Here is a 20122-nt window from a genome sequence, read left to right on the forward strand (position 1 = left end):
AGTGATTTCGTTTGATTTTATTTTTCCCCATTTTCTTTAATTCTAAAATACAGCTAATAAAAGTCACATAGAGGCACATAGAACTGTGATACTGGCGTAAAACCCAGAAAACTGGAAAGATAACAACTGGATCATCAGCTACACTGTCAGGGATGGCAATTTTCAGAGGACTGTGAATCAATTTAAGTCACAGATGGGTAAGATTTTTCAAGAAAAAAAGGGTTAAAAAGTGAGAAAAACCCAAAAGACCTAACCTGAATAGAAATGCTTTCCCTGCTGAAGAGGTTACTGCATTTGTCTTTGGTCTGAGGTTTAAGAAGCCTCACAGAGTTTTGGAATCCTGGTGTTACTGTTCTAATGGAAAAAGACACACACAGGAAAAAAATAAGAAAGAAAAGAAGAAAAAGCAAAGATGACTGAAAGCAAAGGTGAAATAGAAAAGTAAATAGTCTAGGTTCACTATCCAAACTGAGTCAGGTGCAAGGAGGAAATGCTGCAAACACAGGAGGAAAAAAAACCCTCATTCTGTTTTTCTTTTACAGTATGCCTTTAATATAAATCAAAGCTATCTCAGTTCTATACTGAGTGTTTTCTAAAATGCTTCACTAAAGCTAAGACAAATTCTAATAAATTCTAATATAAGGTAAGGACTGCAAAATCTACTGCAGAGAAGTTATGGGTGGTGCATATTTCCATTACTAATTCCTTTCTCAGATCAGGTTGTTCAAAGCCCCAGGTCAGATGGGGCTTTGAGCAACTTGACCAAGTGAAAGATGCCCCAGCCTATGGTAGAGGGGTTGGAGAAGATCTTTAAAGGTCCCTTCTAACCCAGACAATTCTGTGATTCTACTCTTAATATTGCCTTTGTGATTCTACTGGAGGTATTTGAGTTATGGGAAAAGCATGAAAATCTGTATTTGCAGACAGATGGATGCACAAGATCTCTCTTGAACGCTCCACCTTGCCCAAGGCCAGATATTCACAAATGCCAGAACAGAGCCTGTGACAACCCCAAACTCCAACTATGAGGTTCACAATGTTCTGGGAAATACTTTACTTGCACAACCACTAGGTGAATTATTAGGTGGAATAAATCTGTATAGTATGTGGACATAAGGACAAAATAGTTTGAAATTGGCTTCTTCCATTTTATGGATTTTTAAGCAGTGTTCTCCTTAGCTGGCGTATAGTAGGACTTCTAAAAAACCCCCCATACCCTAATTGTCCCCTGAACCATGGTTATAGTGTTGGTTTCTGCTATGTTCTGTGCAAAACCACTGTCCTCAGCCAAGAATAGGATAAGTTTTTTTAGTCAGTCTTTCCCTAATTGGGCAGATTGATCACAGTATTGCTGATGGACTCAGAAGCAGTGTGAAGCAGCCTAGCACATGGTGTACAGAGAAACAATAGAGGATGTAAAAGGTCTACCCTTCCTTTCTTTACCACCCCTCCTTGCCTTTTTCTTTATATACATTTTTAAATTTTCAGGGTCTGCATCTGGAACAGGTTGCTCCTCATTGCAGTGGCTCAGGATGAATCCTTGGGGGTTTGACTTGGTGACAGCCTTTGTGCACTTCTAGTGCAGTAGGAAGGAGCACTGGTCACTCCTGTGAGGGGGACAGCCTTAATTGGCAAAAAACCCCTGTTGGTTGCATTTTCAGTAGGCAGAGAAAATTTCTGTGTTGCTAGGAATTAAACCTTATGACTGTGTCTGTCTGAATATATAACAGAAGACATTTGGCAATTTTACTGGAATCATAAACTATGTATATTACATTGATAACACTAATTGTTACTTGAGGGATTTATTAGCCAAAGTAGTTACTTTTCTGAACTATCCAGGATTGAAAACTCACTGACAAATTCTGCTTGCACATAAACCTCAGGGGTTATGAAATCTTATTAATTGGGAAAGTGTAAGACACAGTTAAGCCATGAACATAACGAAGATGTTTCTAGTAATACACTCCTGGGATACAGATCTGTGCATTTCAATGACTGAAAACTTTGTCTAGCAATTCCTGTTCTGTGAGCAATTACTATTTAATTCGTACCACTGAGCTTCCTCAATCAACAAATACAAGGGTGATGAGATCACGGGACAAATGAGTATATTAAAGAACAAGAGAAGATGTATAATTTTTCAAATTACTCTGAATTTGAGAGAGACAGACAGTGGGAAAGCTATTCCATATGTCAGGACTCAAGACATGCACCATTTTTCCAGCAGCTTAATGATTTAACTCCATAAGCTTTCAAACATTCAGGTGAACACCTGTCAGTGTGCAGGTGTGATATTCTGCTATTTTGTAGTATAAACTGTGATTCCCAGGTATAGCAATGCTGGCAGCCTTGCCATGATTTAAATGCAATTGTGAGCTCCTTTCCACTTGTGACCAATGAAGTCTGCGTGGTCACAGCGAGGCACTGCATGTCTTGGCAGGTCTGCTGCTGGCATCCTTCACACTGGGATTATTTTAGATTGACTGCAATGAATGTGTTATTTTCCATTTGTTAACACATGGGGACTTGCAACTCTGACAACTGAGAAAAATACACTTATTTATGTGATGATTACTCTTGTTTTCTCCGATGTAATCTTTAAACACACTCTCTTATCTTTACCTCCTCTCTCATGCCTGCATCATCCTAAAATGGGCAGCAATTGCAGTACTAATTGAATGATGCTTTCTTTGGCAGCAAGGAGAACACTGGTATTTTCTATTACAGTAAGTTCCAGGTGTGAAAATAAAGATAATCCCTGTCTTTCTAGTAGCATAGAAAAAATACGAGAACTATAGCAAAATAAACTTTTTTTTTTTAACTTTGATCAGAAAAATTATTTCACAGCTGTTTCTGACTTGAGTAGGTAAGATAAATTATTGCAATTAAAACCCATTGGGATACTGAGTACAGTGGTACATAGAACTGTCTTAAGAGAGGTGGTGCAGCATCAACTGAAATATGCAACCAAAAGTATTATACATATTTCTTCATGTGTCCCAGTACTCAAGGTTCATGAGCAACAATAATACATGTCTGATAATAATTAATTGTTTATTTGATCTGGCACAATAGAGAGGATGCAACTGACTTATTTTGTGTGGATCTGTGACTCCTGTATATGCCTTCATCATCCTAGGGACTGGCAAGTACAGGGAAAGATCCAGCCCTGACCTGAATGGAGAAGGTAGCCACAGGACAGTATCAGGGATGCAAGAGTCTCTGTATTGGAATAGGCAGGCATTAATTGCAAAAATGAGAATTTCCATCCCACTAGCCCACCAGTAGGTTGGTTCCTGGACTTTACTGTGCTTTTTTGAGGTAACACTTTCAATCTTAATTTAGTGTTCCTGAAAGATGGTCTGTGACACTCACAGGACCCATTACAGCGATGATACTGAATAACTGGATGGAGTTGAAAGTGTACTTTTGAGCTGTTGATCACTAAGTGGCTTGGGCTATGATTTCTCCACAGAAACTTTCCTTTCTACATGGTGGCATAACAGTTATGAACACTATAGATATTCAAGTTAGTTCCTGTGATAACAAGAGGGGAAAAAAAGGCTTAATGTGAGTCCCATGATAGTTTTCTTTATTTTCCTTTGGTCCATGAGAGCTTTAATTTGCTGACTCTTATCTCATGCTAAAAGATTCCTCTTTTCTGCAGGCTCTGGAGTAGGGGAGGATGACAGTTCTGAGGGAGTTGCCTGCAGGCATCATTTCTCAGAAGTTCCTGTGGTTGCAGTTTTACCTGTTGTTTCAATTCCTAGCACCAAGACTTAAAAGAAACCCATTCCTCTCTGAAGGTCAAAGAAATCATCTCTGCAGGTTTTATTTTGCTTCTGTCTTCAAAATGCAAAACAGAAGCCTCTGTGCATGCAGGAGTCCCCTGGACCAATTTCCTGCCTGGCAAAGTCTTGCAGGCTTCCTATTTGACTTCCCCTGTAAAATCATGAGCCTCTGCAGCCTCAGGATGGCTGCCCTGTCACTCTGGCAGGATTGTCTCTGCTGCAATCTCCATGGTTTTTACTAGTTCTGCTGTTTTGTAGACACTTTTAAGATTTGCTCTTGGTGCTTTTTTGAGAGGCGTGTGCACCTCAACTAAAGTCATTAAGTCAGAGAGAGTACTGAGTACAAGCAATGGAGAACCAAGGAAGATTTGTCTCTTATCTTTCGAGTTTTTCACTGAATTCCCTGTAAACCACATATCCTTGATCCTTTCCCAGTAAGCCTCCAGCCCTCCAACAGCTGGTATCTCTCTTTGGCTTGTGTTGAACTTGTTGGGTTACTTACATTAGTGCCTGAGCCCAGATTTTCTAGGTCTGTGAAAAATCAATTTTGTTTGTGACAATAAAAGAAAAATTTTGCTTCATACTGCCCCTTTCTTGCCCATTTGAGTGGCTGGTTTTCTGTGTGTGAGGCTTCTCAGGAAAGGTACCACTATGGTTGTTCTAAAGAGCCTTTAGGAGCCTTTACTGGCCAGAGGAAAACTCACTCAGAATGTACCTCCCCCATCTTGTCATCTCACAAGGCAGAAGAGCTCTTAGTTCTCTCTTGTGCCATCAATCACATTTCTTCTTTCTTAGTACCTGTAGGGCTTTCTTTTCATTATAAATTTTATTCTTGCCTCCTTGTTGTTCCTTCCCAGAATTTTGACTTACTCACTCATATTCAATATTAGTACTGCACTTCACATTTCCAGAGCACCTTAAAACTAATGAACTCACCACAAAGAGTTTTACTGACATTTTCCACAATTGTTAGCAACAGACCTGGAGGTATGGTGTAAGAATTCAGTCTGATATGCTGATATTGCTCTTTAAGATAAGCCCAAGCATCATAAACTACTGCAACTGGTTTGGAGGCATTCATGAGAAAATGAAGCCTTCACTCTGGTCCTATTAGAAATTTTTCAAAAGCTATTTGACACTGGTGGTCCTCTGTTACTGGTAAGAGTTTTTTGCAGTGCAATATGTCACCCGTCCTCCATTCTCTGTTTATCAAACCCATCTAGATTTTCATTTGACCTGTATGTCTGTACCAAACTTCTGTATTGACCAAGGGTCAGTGTCTCACATTGAACGTCAGTATATTGATTTCAGGAGATTGGCTTGCACTTCCTGATGGTTTAAAGCAATAATTTTTTGTTAGCGTTCATTTTCCATCGTAAGCTAAAGTTATCCATGCAATCCATTCCTTTGGCCAAGGTCTAATCAAGACACTTATACCACATTTGCTCTTAATTCATCTAATACATGTAGTATTAGACACTGTTGTCAGACAGCATCCCCGTGCGTGACTCCCTTTACCTTGACCATGGTTTTCCCAGGGCTAACCTTCATGACTCATTTTTCTGATTACTTCTGAAGGAACCATAAGTATCAAGGCCTGATCTTTTCCTTCTTGTTTGCAACTAGCTTTGATGTATTTACTGACTACCATCACATCCTTCTCCACCCTTCTCCTCTGTATCCCCAACAGCTATGTTTGTCCACCCTATTGTTTTACAGAGTTCATATAGTTGACTATTACTAATTTTTCAGCCACTATACTATCACATTACAGCATTAAATGTATATCAAATATTTTTTAAAGAATTTTCTGTGGGTATAGTATTATAAGAGAAGAAATTAGTCAATCTGTTCAAGAACAGCATTAACCACTTGTGAAACAAAAATTCACCAATGCATGTGGGGTTAAGGGTAAATCCGAGACTGTGTGAACTAACACCCTCTTCTTTCCAATGCATGTGGGGTCAGAAACTCAGGTAAACCTGGCACGTTAAGTTGTTTTTTGCACTTTTTTTTTTTTGGAGGTGGGTGTTTCTTTTAGACAACATAATACGATCTCTGCAAGATAGAGTCTGAAAGCAGGCACTGAACCCATAAATAGGATCTTTGCAGCAATGTTCAATGGTTGAGTATTTTAAGCAGAAGACAACAAGCACAGCTGATGGGATTTGGTTGCTTCATATATCTGTTTCTGCGAGCCTGGAAAGCACAACTGTTCATGCTTTGTAGCTGCTCCTGTGCCCTCACCTTGTCTTATGAATTTGACTTCATGCATGCTGATTTCTCTGACAAAAACTCCTGACGTTTTTGCATTTTGCTTAGTTACAACCACCACATCTTTGTTTAATTGTGCTCGTCAGCTTTCACAAATACATTCAGCCATCTGTGGCTGTAGACCCAATACATGCTTTTTCTTCACATATTATCATCAACATTACTGTGACTAATCCTTAGCACTGAGTCCTGCATCATTCTAAATAAACAAATGGGAGTAGCTGTAGCTTGCAGCTATCAAAATTCTTTCATGGTTTATTTAATAAGAAGTGATATGCTCTTACTGATTGCTCTGTCTTCCAGAGGAGTACTGGAAAGCCCCCATTACATTAATGGGTTGTACAGATTCCCACTGTGATCTGCTGCAAAATTAACACAGGCAGTTTGTAATGGCTTTCATTGCTATGGCAGAACAGGAGATACATCTTTAATAAACTGTTAAATGATGTAGTTTAAGCCTATGCTTATGGTAATTCATTGTGATCAGGGAAAATCACACTCTTCAGTTCAGTGGAAAGAATGCACTGTGTGTGGGAAAATGGAACAGATTTGGAAGTTGTTTTAGTTAATGATGTTTGTTGATTCAGCTAGGATGTTACTACAGGCAAATTCATCCTAATTGGCACTCAATTAGGGAAGAGCTCTGAAAGTGTTTCCATGTTATGAGGTACTTTTGGCCTTATATTTAAAATTATTACTTCTTTTGTAGGCCGAAGTATTTTACACATGCACAAAAACCCATCTATTTACTTACAGACACAACTATGTAGCAGAATATATGTAATACATATATCAAGACAAAAATACTGTAATATTTAAGTCATTCTATGCTTTCACCTCACGTGACCAGAATTTACCTGTTGACAATGAAATTATTTCAAGTCCAAAAATTAGGAGAATGCCAAGAAATATATTTTTATTGCCCATCACGGAAAATATGCATTCATATTGCAGAGAACCACTATAGAAACTTATTAATATTTAGAGAAACTTTTTTTTTTAAAAAGCAGTCTTAGAATAATCTTAATTTTAGAACATGCATTTCCCCCTAGGTACCTAAATCAGCCCGAAATTTGCAATCTCCTCTTCGGCAGATACCATCTCTTTGAGGCCTTATCAGTGATCTAGTTTAACAAGTTCCATTTTGGTCTATGTCCAGGAAAAGGGTGGTTTCTGACTTCAATCCACCTCTAATATAATTTCACCTCGTGGAGGTGGAGGCCCAACTTTCTGCAGTGAGAGCCCCAGGAGGCCCTGGAAGAGCAGTAAGAGCAGTAATAGCTCAGGGCATGATGGATGATGACACACACCTTCATGGCTGAGGACCACTGCTTGGTAGTGTATCTGTAGGTTCTCATCCTCCATGGGTTGATGGATGTTAAGGGAGAGACAAACTCCCACATACCTGAGCTCTAAAGCTTCAGATGTCTCCTGAAATGTGCAGATCCCTGCCAACCAGAGATTCCTCACAGTTCTTTCTGAGTTGCACTCAGTTTTAATGATAATTCTTTATAAGCACAGATTGATTAAAACATGATCAAGAATTTTTTTGAGTGATCCAGACAACATGAATACACTGACCCAGAGAGACCAAACACTGACATAAAGTGAGAAATACGATCAAGACTGGATAATCATACCCAAATGTTTGTATCAAGAAGGAAGAGACTACATTTATACGAAGTCCTTGACTTCGAAGGTCAGAATTTCCTAAAGTGAACTACCTTTTTTTTTAACAATTTACATCAAAAACAAGGAAATCAGCATGTAGAGGTGTTTGCTGGGAATATTTCATATTGCCACCATATGTCACAGTCACAGCACTGACAAGGAAAGACAGAAATACTGCTTTAGGCCACAGGAGATGTAGGGCTTTCCTGACATGCAAAGAGAGGATCATGTGAAAATCCTCATGTGTTTTGTAGCCCAAAAGTAGAAATGTGCTGGGAGGTTGTTGCCTTATCTCCCTTTCAGGCATTTGTGATGTAATATCTTTTTATTTCTGTTATCTTGTCCTTCTGCAAACTGTGAGTAAAGTCTTTCGTGTGTGAGCTGGGCCGTGGCTGTTTTATCTGAGGATGTCATTAAGTCATGCTCCAGTGACAATCTGATTTCTCTCTTCTCTAGCAAGGGTAGATGGTACAGATTGTGCGAGTCAAGGGTGGAGGTGATGACAGGTTCTCTTCCATGGCCCAACAGCAAGCACAGTGCAAGCTTCATGGTACAGAGTTTCTAGGATAGGAAGAATCCTGAATAACAACCCATTGCATAGCTGGTAACCAGTGTAGTCGTTCCAGGTCTGATGTTATGTATCAATACTTTTGGTAATCTTAGAGGATTTGTGTATCAGGACTTTACATTAATATACCAAATGGAAAATCCCTTAGCTAATAAATAATTTGATATTATAACAACAACAAAAAAAAGGCAGAAATAATTAGTAAACATTTCTTAATAATTTTAAAAACATAACGAAATCATCTGTATTCCATAAAATGATACTGTGGAACTTTCAAAATACAGATTGCGTGCTTTTCCAATGGTGAAGTATGACTTTCAAACTCTACATGACAGTGGGAGCAATTTGATTTCCATCAAAGTGAATAGCAGGTACATCTAATGGCCTTGAACAGTGTTTGGATGGAAGCAGCAATATCTCAGTTGTTTCTGAGTTAAGTTTGTATGTACTGACCAACTTTTAGGAACTGATGTCTAACAGGCTGATAGCTCTGGTGGTACTTTTTGCATGTCAGCTAAAATGGAAGCAGAGTTTCATTCCAGCACCCTGGGAGAAATGGTGCTGAATTCTGCTACCTAGTTTACTTTAAGTACTTCTTCCTTTTGCATTGACATCTAATTTTAAGAATCCGGTGGTTGCACACACCTGCAGCAGGAAAGGCTAAATGCTGACTCAGTGTTGCAGTGAGTGTAGGATTCACAGCATTTGAATGAAGTCAGGTCTATAATACACACCTGTATACCTGGTTCACCATATAACTGTTGGAGTGTGATCACTCTACATTTCAGTCCATCCAGAACCAAGGATGACAAAGTTTCTCGTTACGTGGTCACAGAACACTGCACCAGGTGCTTCTTTAATGGTTTGCCCAGTGCTTAAGCTGAGAGGTTGCAAAGCACCGCCTTTACCTCATGACAATCTATATTACCCTGGACCCGACAGAGTTGCCCTCAGTGTGACACCAGAGAGATGTCAGAGCATCTTCAGATCATGAGAGGGAGTTGCAAGAATAGGGTGTACCCTGAATAACTTTCTTCTAAACTGGTAGCAACTTTGGCAGCACTAAGCCAGATAATCTGGTAGTATTCAGGTGCACAGTCTTACTTTTGGTCTCTGTTGAGGGATATGAGAGATTTTTTCAGAGTTGGACTCCATGGGGCTGTTTTACTGCCAAAAGCTAAAGGCTGTGTTTGCAGTGGATTTGTGAAGAAACATATACTTTGGAATAAGTTTGGAATTGGAATTTGATGGATAGATCATTGTAATGCTTTTTATCTTTAACATCTGGATTAAATTTAAGTTGACAGTTTGGTTTCTAAATATTAAGAGTCTGCTTTAGAGAGAAACTCCCACTGTTTTCAGTCTTTTGCATTTACTCAGCTTCCTAAAATTTGACCCCTTTCATTTGGGAGCCTGACACTTGGCTCTCAGCTTTCTAGTGTCAGTCTGCATTTCATTAACACATCAAAAAAATCTTTTTAGCAGTTCTTCCACCAAGATATAATACCTTTTTTCAAAACTCATAGGCAGATTTAATTCCAAGATTTAATCTGGACCTGGTTATAACTGCTACCTATTTTTCATCTGTTTAAAAGCAAATAAAAATCAACATTTCCAAATTTTTGCTTATGATAATAGCAAATCTTCTTATAGCAGTGTGATAATCATTGTAGACTATTAATATATTATTTTTTTAAAATCTTTCTCCTTGGCACAAAAAATGCATTTTTCCAGTGTGCAAAGTCTCAGGAAAAAGCCCCATTACTGCCATCTTTCTTATAAAAGAGATGTTAACTCCAAACCATGTGCAACACTAATTCTCCTGCTGAGGATTCACACCATTCTCTGCCTTCTTACAGTGAGAATATGAAGTTCATTTCAAAGTTTTAGTGTTGCTCTTTCAGCACATCAGACCTCAAGTCTTTGACAGTGGTGCTCCTCTGCCAAAGCATCCTGTGGTGTTCTTACCCAGATATCCCTCCATAGCCATGAGATAGCAGCACTTGGAAGATTCACTTCCCTCCTTTCCTTAACTTTACTTTCCCTCAGACAGTCCCAATGAAGACATACTATTCATGTCACCATTATGAAAACATTCTGCAAAATGTTCTCTTTTCCTTAATGAGTGAAAAAAAATAATAATTTCCTCTTCATCAAGCAATATATGTGCTTCCTTAAATCATGCTTCAATAGATCTCTGAATGGCATGAGTAATTAACAGCCCCTTTATAGAAGCTTTGTAATAACCAGTAACATCAAAGGGTAGGAATAAACCAGAAAATAAACCAATAATTAAACCAATAAATCTTTTCAACATAAGTGGATTAAAAGCTCCTTTGAAAATAAGCATGTGCACTAGCCAACATCTAAATTATGGACTTTGTCCAAGAAATTCATATGATGCTGAACAGAAGATGCAACAAATGTCCATCACACAAAGGGATTAGTCTTGGTGGTTTGTGTGATAAGAAAAACACACTCTGCCTGGCAAACATTCAGTAGCAAAATGGCCTTGTGATTTGAAACCATGCTGGTCATGCTCATCAGTGAGTAGTGCAGTTCTGCAGACCAGAACAATGGCTGCAGAAGACCTGACATCCTTATCATCTGCATTTTCCATTTTTTTATTTGGGCTTATCTGAACTGGTCTGGTGTGGTGAATCTCTGTTGCTGATGTGAGTCCTGTGGATGCACTGCTGTGGGATATCTTCCAGCTTTGTTTTATCCAGTTTATGTACTCAGACACTGCGGTGTGAAGCAAACATGAGGGCAGCAGGGACCACAACCAGGTTCAATTCAAACTCTCTCTCCCCATCTGAGCTAAAGGAAGAACATAGACATGCTCTTCCATGAGAAAGAAGGATAGGGAAAAATGCCCCTGAATATTTTCTGTTCTTGGGATGTCTTACTCTACATCACACTTTCTCACTGTGGGGTTACAGCTGCAACCTCAGTTACCTGTATTGATTGGGTCATATATGGGGGAACTGCAAGTATTTATACCTAGGTGCCATCAGGACTGGGCTCAATATAAATTATCTACTGCCTCATGGCTGAAATACAGGGATTATCTCGTGGGCCACTGTCAGCTCCTGGTGAAGGGTGCAGTTGTGCCCCGGGCAGAGGCAGGGCCAGTCACCACTGCACTGCACAGGGGCTGTCTGAGACTTGCTGCAGATGCTGCATCTACAGGCACAGAGTGAATTTACAGTCATTTTCCATGATAGAGCTGAAAGCCTGCCAAGAACTATCATATACATATCAGTATTCTGCAAATATCTAAAACAATGTTGCAGGACTTTATTTTGATATACTTGATTTTGACAGTACAAACTTTATGGTTTTTTAAAAAGGATATTATGGTATTGATATTACAAAGTTGACATCATACATAAAAGTAAAACTATATGGGTTATACAAGACTCGAATGACTGCATAAATACTGCTAAGTGCCACTTAGAGAATGAAACGCAAAGCTGGAGTACACCCACACACAAACAAAAGTACTATCTGCTGGGAGTTCTTTGCTGTGTTTAGCAGTACATTCGAATAGTGATTTGTATCACTACCTTATCTTATGTTTAGATCTTCGAGTTTACAGAAATCAGAGCCTCACAAGCTCGGTTTACTCTTGGATACCTGAATACATTCAAAAAAATTTCTTACAGCCTTGTGCAAAAAATGAAATTAAAAATATTCAGTTAACTTTCTTCAGGATAGTCCACCAAGATTATGGAGTTTTGGGTCCATGAATGACCATAGCCATGATTTCAAAATAAAAATAACAGTGCCAGGTTACTAGGTTCCACACTTGGAGCATGGTTGCAGCCAAAGGTGTTATTTTGGTATATTTAGTTAAAAGACAACAATAAATGAGCCATTTCAATTTCAGGACAAAATTTTGCCAATAAATAAGTCACTTAGCATGTGGCTTTGCCAGCCTGTAGACATGAGTCATGTATTACAGAGATACTCAAAGAGATTCTTTGGTTTCTTTATGAGCCAAATGCACTTTCCAATCCTTCCTGCAGCAAATCTAGAGCTTGTAGCTTTGAGAAGTAATTTTAGGATGGTCCCAAGGAGTCCAGATGAAAATAAATCTGTCTGAAAACAATAAGTGAGATTGCTCAGTAGAGTTTTACACTGTGTTTCTTTTATGCTCCATCAGTGAAAATTTGCAGATAGTTCCTGCAGTGTATTCCCTACAAGCAGTTTGGTGCTTGCTTCTTCTGTTTGCTACTTCTCTGGTTTTGATATTTCTGCACCTCTAAGGAAGTCCCCAGAATTTCAGTATCGAGCACAACAAAGCAACTATTTAAAGTGTAGATTTTTCCCTCATTGTCTTCGTTCAAAGTGTGGCCAAATACCAAGATGAGTTTGCAGTTCTAATTTTTGTTCTTTCAGTTCTAAGTCTAAACTTTCTTAAAATGTACATACTTACACTGACACTTGTCTTACAAAGTTTGCCTTTGATCAGCCAGTGCTAATATACAGAGTATGACACAAGTTATCATAATTTTATTCAGCAACTAGAAATGGCAGTTTAGGAAGAAAAGAGGAGGATTTATGCTTGGTAAAAATATACACCTTGTATTACTGTGTTGTGCACTTCATAAAGTAGGAATACCTGGGAGAAAAAGAACGAAGAAAAATGTTCATTACTACCTGAAAGAATGTAGCAGATCAACATAAACCTCTAAAACAAAAATGCCCTAATATGAATCTGTTCTTTTTTAGCTGTATTCATGGTTTTCTGGCAGAAAGCTCACCTGTCTAGTCCTGGTTTTGGTGATCACATGTATATGGGGCCAGTGTAAGGCATAATACAGCTGATGATCAGACATTTATGGATACATTGAATTATTAGAAAGTGTTAGGAAAAAAATGCTTTTAAAAGTATGAAATCACGAGTGGCTCTCACAGAAATTTATTTATGCTAAATGAAACTTTTCTAAAGCTTTCAGATTAGAACAAGGATATCATTCATAATCCTTCCTTTGAACATTTAAACTTCCTGGAAAGTCTAAAATGTATGGCACAGCTGATGAAAAAAAAAAAACCAAACAAAAAAAAACCAAAAAAACCAGTATCCTCTTGTTGAGTTTCTCAAAGTGACTATGAAAATTTATTAGACTGATTGGAAGCCATGACGAGAAAGTGGTTTAGGGATAAAATGTCCTTTCAGTCATTGTTCAGAAACCACAAGATGGATGGTGAGCTTCAGCTCAGGAGAGGAGGCTCTGAGCTCTGGAAGCATGGCGATGAGCCAACGCCAGTGTTGGCACGCTCACGGGTGCAGAGCAGAAACCTTTACTAAGTGCTCAGGGAAGTGGTCTTGGCAGGTCCTAGAAGACATTGCAGATGACAAGGAGCAAAAATGTTCCTTGGGAAGTCAGAGGAGGGAGGAGCACGTGGCCAGTGACTTTGGTAAAAGAAATGGAGGCAGGCAGGGCATGAGCTCTCCTGCATTTCCTATTGACTGCTCTGCAATGCATTAATATTGAGAATAACATTTTGTGGTGTGCCTGTGAGGCCAGGAGAGTGAGGGGGGAGGTTGACTGTTGCATGGAGAATGCAGAACCGTGTGTGTACCGTTCCCAGGGACTGCCCAGGCTCAGCCTTTCCTCAGCACCTCTCAGTGGGCTGCAGCCCAGCTTCAGTGTTGTTTTGTCCTCCATTCCATGGCACCTCTAGGATGTGCAGTTCAGCAATTGACTTGCAGATTTTTTGTTCTGGGTTATGCTACAAGTTTTGTTGGTGAATATGGACTCATATATGCATACGTGTTTTCCTGCACATCAAAAACAACTGCGCATGAACTAAATTTTCTTGTATTGATCTGAAATTTCTGTGGTCTGAAGGGAGTTGCATTTGGAGACACGGTCCCTATCCCTGCTCCCATGGAGGGCTGGGCAGAAAACTGAGCTGGGCATTGATGGGACAGTGGGGAGAAAGGAGCCCTCCATGAGGAGCCTGCCGCAGTCCTTGCTGCCAAGCAGATGGCTTTTGTCCCATTTGGAGATTTTCCATTTCCAGGGCTCCATTTTTATATAAAAGAAATTTTAGTAATAAGGCCTTGAGTTTGTAAAGGCATAGATCACCATTACACATAGAAGAGAGATTTTTTTTTTCTACTGTGCCTGAGTGTGGTTTTGCTGCATGGTGATAGTAGTGCTCTGCAACACATCTGATAATGTGAAGGTTATATGGATTTATTGTAGGCTCTGCAGGTGAATGAATACAGCTGTGAATCAGGTGTGTCTTCTGCTGCCTTCTAATCTTTGAAGTGCAGATAGCCCTGTTGCACTAGGTACAGGAACAGGGAAACCAAATGCAAACCACACAATCCAAGAGCAAAACTCCTTCTCTTCTCAAACCAGGGAAAGAACCCTACAGTATCAGCAGCGTGAAACACGGTCCAAGCCACACTACACAGGGGTGGGCACTGAATAAAACTGGGAACACTTAAAATGATTATGAGTGGCCTTGTCAGTCAAGGTGGCTCCACAGGGTCCCGTGGGTGCCTGGCACATGCTGAGGCCCCACTGAGAACTGCGGGTGCCTGCTGTGGGTGTGCTGAGTCAGCAGCAGCTGAATGGTGCCTGTCCCGGTCAGGGTACCCGGCTCTTTCCATTCTGGAATTGCAGCCAGGGCTTCAAGCATAGATGGCTTTCTAGAAAGGCAATCAAGCCTGAATGTGAACAAGGGTAGTGCTCTCTCTCTGACCTTTTCAAGCTTTCAGGAGAGATGAAGAGAATTGAATCCCTGCCAGGGGAAGGGTTTAAACTGACATGACAATTCTGGGATTAAGCAGCTGTCTGCCAATGCTTTTGGTAACCTAAACTGCATCTTCCATTCATTTTCCTGTCCTGGTCCCTTCAGGACTGCTGTTAAGAAAAAGTTTAAATTAGCTCTTTTTCCATCCTCTATATAAGTTGCTATTTCTTCAGTGTTTGCACTGTTCTAAATGGATAAAACCAATCTTGCTGTACAACTAGGACAATTCCAAATGAGAGAGAGTAGGAAAAGAGTAATTTCTGTGTCTCCTGAGGTTTACAGACCCCAGTGTCCTTCCCTGAGACAGCCAGTGAGGAGTTAACACTCTGCTGGGGAGGAAGATCCCTGCAGAAGGGCTGGGGCAGAGCCAGACACCTGCAAGGAAACTCAGTGCCTGAGCCAGAGCCATGGCTCATGGTCATGTTGTGCCCTGTCCTCCTTGTGTCTAGTGCTGATTTAGCAAGGAAGAGAAGCACACATGAAAGATGAGCACATGCTGTGTACTGCTTGCAGGTTTTACTGTACCTGCTACAGGATTAGAAGGTCTGTCTCCATTCTGTACTGTGATTTGCATGCCAGATTGCAGGCTCTATTTCCTACTTTGTTTCAATAGTAGAGACATCACAAAGAAGTCTAGTTTAAAAAAAAAAAAAGTGGTTTATTTCTTTTCTTTTGCTTAAAAAATTTAAAAATTCTATGAACAAGTATTATTTCCTTTTTAATGCTTTTATTTTAATGCTTTTATATTTTACTTACGTGTTCATCTTTTTCAAGTTATGAATGTGAAATGCAATCAATTAAACTTTTCTGCCTCACTTTTGTATTTTCCATTGATAAATAAAAAACCTCACAAGGAGACAGCATGGCATGGTGGCTTGTGCAGTAGCCATGTACCAGAGCAGATCTATCACCAGCTGCCTTAGTTTCTCCCTCTCTTAAATGATACATACCTGTAACTCTTATAAAAGTTTGAAAACCTTAAAGTGCTGGAGTCGACAGCTGTAGTAAAGGCAGATTGTATGTGGTTTGTCAACACAAGTAACTGGGATACTGAAGCCTGGATTGCAAGTGTTGCCTGGGAAACTTATGTACAGCATCCTGGGATTGCAAAACCCATCCTACAGACAGAGTATAGCATTATACATAAGGAAGGAGAACAGATTTCCTACCAGCCCTCAGCCAGCATAAGAAGGGGTTAACTGAGACACCAGGGCACATCATGAGGATCAGAGTCACAACCACTTGCAAGCTTTGTGTACCTGGTGTGCAGCTTGAACTGTGGACAGTCCCTTTTATTACAGACAATCACTTAATGATTTTTTTTTCTTCTTGAATGCTTAATACAACATACAATTAGACATGGCAGGTGAATGCCAGGTCTGGAATTAAGACATGGGCTTTCCTGGCTTTCATTTCAGTGCTCATATTACCAGACACTGGGAAGGTTTGCAAGTGCTCTTGGCACAGGCAGCTGAGCACCTTGGCTGGCACAGGGAGCAGCTGCCCTGCTGGGAGCCCATGGCTTAGTGCTGTGCCGAGCTAGGAGGTAGGGCTGGGCTAGTCACTGCCAGCTGGCCCCTGCTACATCATTAGCAGGCAGGACAAGGTCTTGGTGTTGTACTGTTGAAATTAAACTTGTAATTTTAATGTTTCCCCCGTTTATTTTTTTGCTCAGTCAAACAACCAGTCTATCTGTCACTTTAGAGAGTGAATAGAAAAGAATAGGAAAGAGTGGAATGGGATTGTTCCTCGTGGGATGATGCCGATACAGTTCGTTTTCCATTTTTTGAACCTCTGAATATGCCAAGATGTCAAAAATGTCATCAGGAAAAAAAAAAACAAAACAAAACCCCTGAAAAATATACACTATGTTAAAACAGAGTTGAAATATTAAACTCTATTTTTATATCTCCATAGCTGTAATCTGTACTCCCATTCACCCCGATAATGCGAAGGCTATGGAGAGCACAGATTGTGCATCACTGATTTAGGTTTCCTTCTGATGTTCTGTGCTGTTGGTTACCCATGTGTAAAAAAGGTGTTTCATTTAAGTGCACAGACATTTTTGAAAAACATGTAGATTAAGGTTGATGGGTTCTCCTGGTAAGTCTGTGAACACTATTGATTATTGGTCCAGATATTTGTAAAAATAAGACTATTTTAACATTTTAAAAAAATAATTAGAATAACAGGGCTTTCAGAGCTTTTTTCAAAACAATATTTTAGGTTGGTTTAGTTTGACTAGTGAGCTGTAATCAATTATTACCAGTACCTTCAGTGGGATGCGTATTTGGACAGGAGTCCTTAGCCCATCAAAGAGAACAGAACCATGGAAAGACATTTTAATAAATTACAACTCCCTGAAAGTAGTATTTTACTATGAAAAAACATACCTTAAATTTAAAACTGACTCAGAGTAGCCTGTTTCAGATCATGACAATGTATCATCAAGGCTTCAGGAATGCTGAAATGTATTATTAAAAAAAAAAATAAAACAGTGTTATAATGATTTTAAGAGCTCAAAATGTCCCATTCTTCTTGTAGTTCTGCTTGGAAACATTTTCTGCAAGTGGGACTTGTCACAAAAAGGAAATTCCAGAGCTTGTTTATCTCTAAACTCAAGCCATCCTGCATAAACAGAATGACCTGGAAAGCTAATCAGATTTATTAGCTATGCAAAATCCTCTATCTACAAAGTGGCTCTTCTGCAGTTGCTTCCCCTCCTAAAGGAACAGCACATTTTCATGTTGCTTTGTTACTGTGACAGTTTTGTTCTAATTATAACAGATCAAATCCAGATACTTTAATGGCTTTGCAACTACTAATTTTAATCAGAACTGAGTACACTGTGAACATGTCACAGACTAGGTAGTCAGGCCTGCTACTATGAGCTGCTGCTCAGAGGAAATAAGGATGTTTAAATCAGGGGAATTACCTAAAGAGCAAATATGATCCACTGTTTTTACAGGCAAAGAGAAACACAAACTCAAGGGGCTAAATGTAGAGGTATACAGTCTGATATCTGTAATAATTTGGGAGTCACAGCTGTTTAAAATTGTAGGTTTTCAGTGGCAAACCTCAGACGTCGCTACAACTATTATTATTATTTTACTAAACCAGGCGGTATTTTAGGCTGACAAAAGCTTTCCAACTCTTTATTTATTCATTGCACCTGTATAGTGCCCTCCACACCTGCTGAGTTAAAATCCTGTTTCTCCCTGCTTTAAAATCTGTTATGATAGTTAGCAAAGGTCTTTGACAGAAAGAAAGAAGTGCCTTGGTGAGGAAGGCACCACATCTTGAGATCTAAATAAATTGAAGTACCTGCTGAACCCTTAAGGACTATGTTAATGAAAAAACAACCAGCCAGACCCAGTGGAGCTGAGTCAGCTGTGGAGAAAAGACCCTGTGCATTGTACTGGTAATTGCAGCTCTGTAACCCTCTCTGGAGGGGGTCAGTGCAGACCAAGTCACTGCGGGTGGCAGAGATGCTGCCTGTGAAGGATGCTGTCCCTGTTCCATGGACCCCAGTCATGGGCTCCTCTGCTTCGCAGTGGCACTGGTGGCTCTGCCCTGACACTGGCACGTGTTGGGCCGTTCTCCATCGCTACCTCGGGCACAAAGTTTTCATCAGTTGGTCAGTGGCAATCTTGAAGTCTTGGCAACATTGAAAACTCTGACCTGCAAGTCAGGTCAACAATGACTTTGTAGTTTGTGAGTATTTGTAAGATACTCACTGTACCTCTTAATTTTAAGGCACTTCAGGAGATGAGCATAAAATTTGTACATTGCTAATGAAGGACCGAAACCCTAATTAATATCATTAGGCTGATGTGTTTGTCCTTCATCTCCACCCATTTGTCTCTGCACCTTGGTTGCTTCTTGGAAAGCTTCAGATTTTATTCCAGTGCAAATAGTAGAATAAAGAACCAAAAATCTTTACCTAAAGTGTTTCCCCATTGAGGAATTGTATGTAGTTTTATGGCAATACCAGTTGACACCCTTGTTTTAAAAGCACTTACATGTAAGTGTGAAAATCACTCCCTCTTCCCTGTTCCATTGACATAAGCTCCTTTACAAAGACTTTTATATTTGGATAAGGGTCTGTTTACAATTTTTAAGGGTTTTCCCTTATTTAATCATGAAAGAAGAAAATAATTTAGATTGTCCGTGGTATTTAATTGCAGTGATGTTTTTACATGCAAAATATTAATATGAAATTGTTATAAAAAGGCTTTAGAGCTCATACTCATCATCATTGTTCAATGAAAATGGTAGGTAAAAAATGGGTAATTGAATTTAGAGGGCTTTTTTGAAGTTGAAGAATTATGCTGTATAAATTTGGATCACGTCAGAGAAACTTCATCTGATTACAAAATGGTTGATGTGAAAACAGCCAGTTGAGGAACAGCCAATATAGCCAATAAACTGTTTTGGAATAAGTTGTTGAGGTGGTAAAATCCAATTAAAACCATTTCTGAGCAAATATAGCTAAGGAGAGAGACTGCTCATCCAAAAACTTCTACCATCCTTCAAGGACTCTGAAACTAAATCTAAAACTAAAAAAGTTAAAATGGGATTTTGGGTTGTCCCATCTTGCTTTTCCTAATATAGAACAATTTATCTCTTTTAAGAGACATTTACTAGCCTCTCACTCTTCCCTTAAGTACATTGTAGTTAAAGGAGTTTCTATAAATAATGGAATTGCAGGTATTGATTACTTTCAAATTGCAGTAGTGTTGCATAATATGATATTGGCAGCTGTGCTAAGACAAAATTGCATGTTGTATTCTGACAGAGGCCAGACTTATCCCCAGTGCCAGCATGGCCTGCAGGTACTGCTACCACCCACAGGGAAAAGTCACTTGGCTCTCCAAATGGATCTTTACAGACAGCGTGGGACTTGATACCAAGCAGACCTCCTTACAAAATTAGGTTTGAAAAGGCATCCCTGAGTCAGTAGGAAATCCTTATGCAGCTAGCTGAAAAGCATAAAGTCAAGGGTGGAATACATATATGGAAAAGATATGGACTTCTG

Source organism: Myiozetetes cayanensis, unplaced genomic scaffold, assembly GCF_022539395.1.
Source record: "Myiozetetes cayanensis isolate MyiCay16 unplaced genomic scaffold, myiCay2020 scf9, whole genome shotgun sequence".
In the NCBI taxonomy this organism is placed as follows: domain Eukaryota; kingdom Metazoa; phylum Chordata; class Aves; order Passeriformes; family Tyrannidae; genus Myiozetetes; species Myiozetetes cayanensis.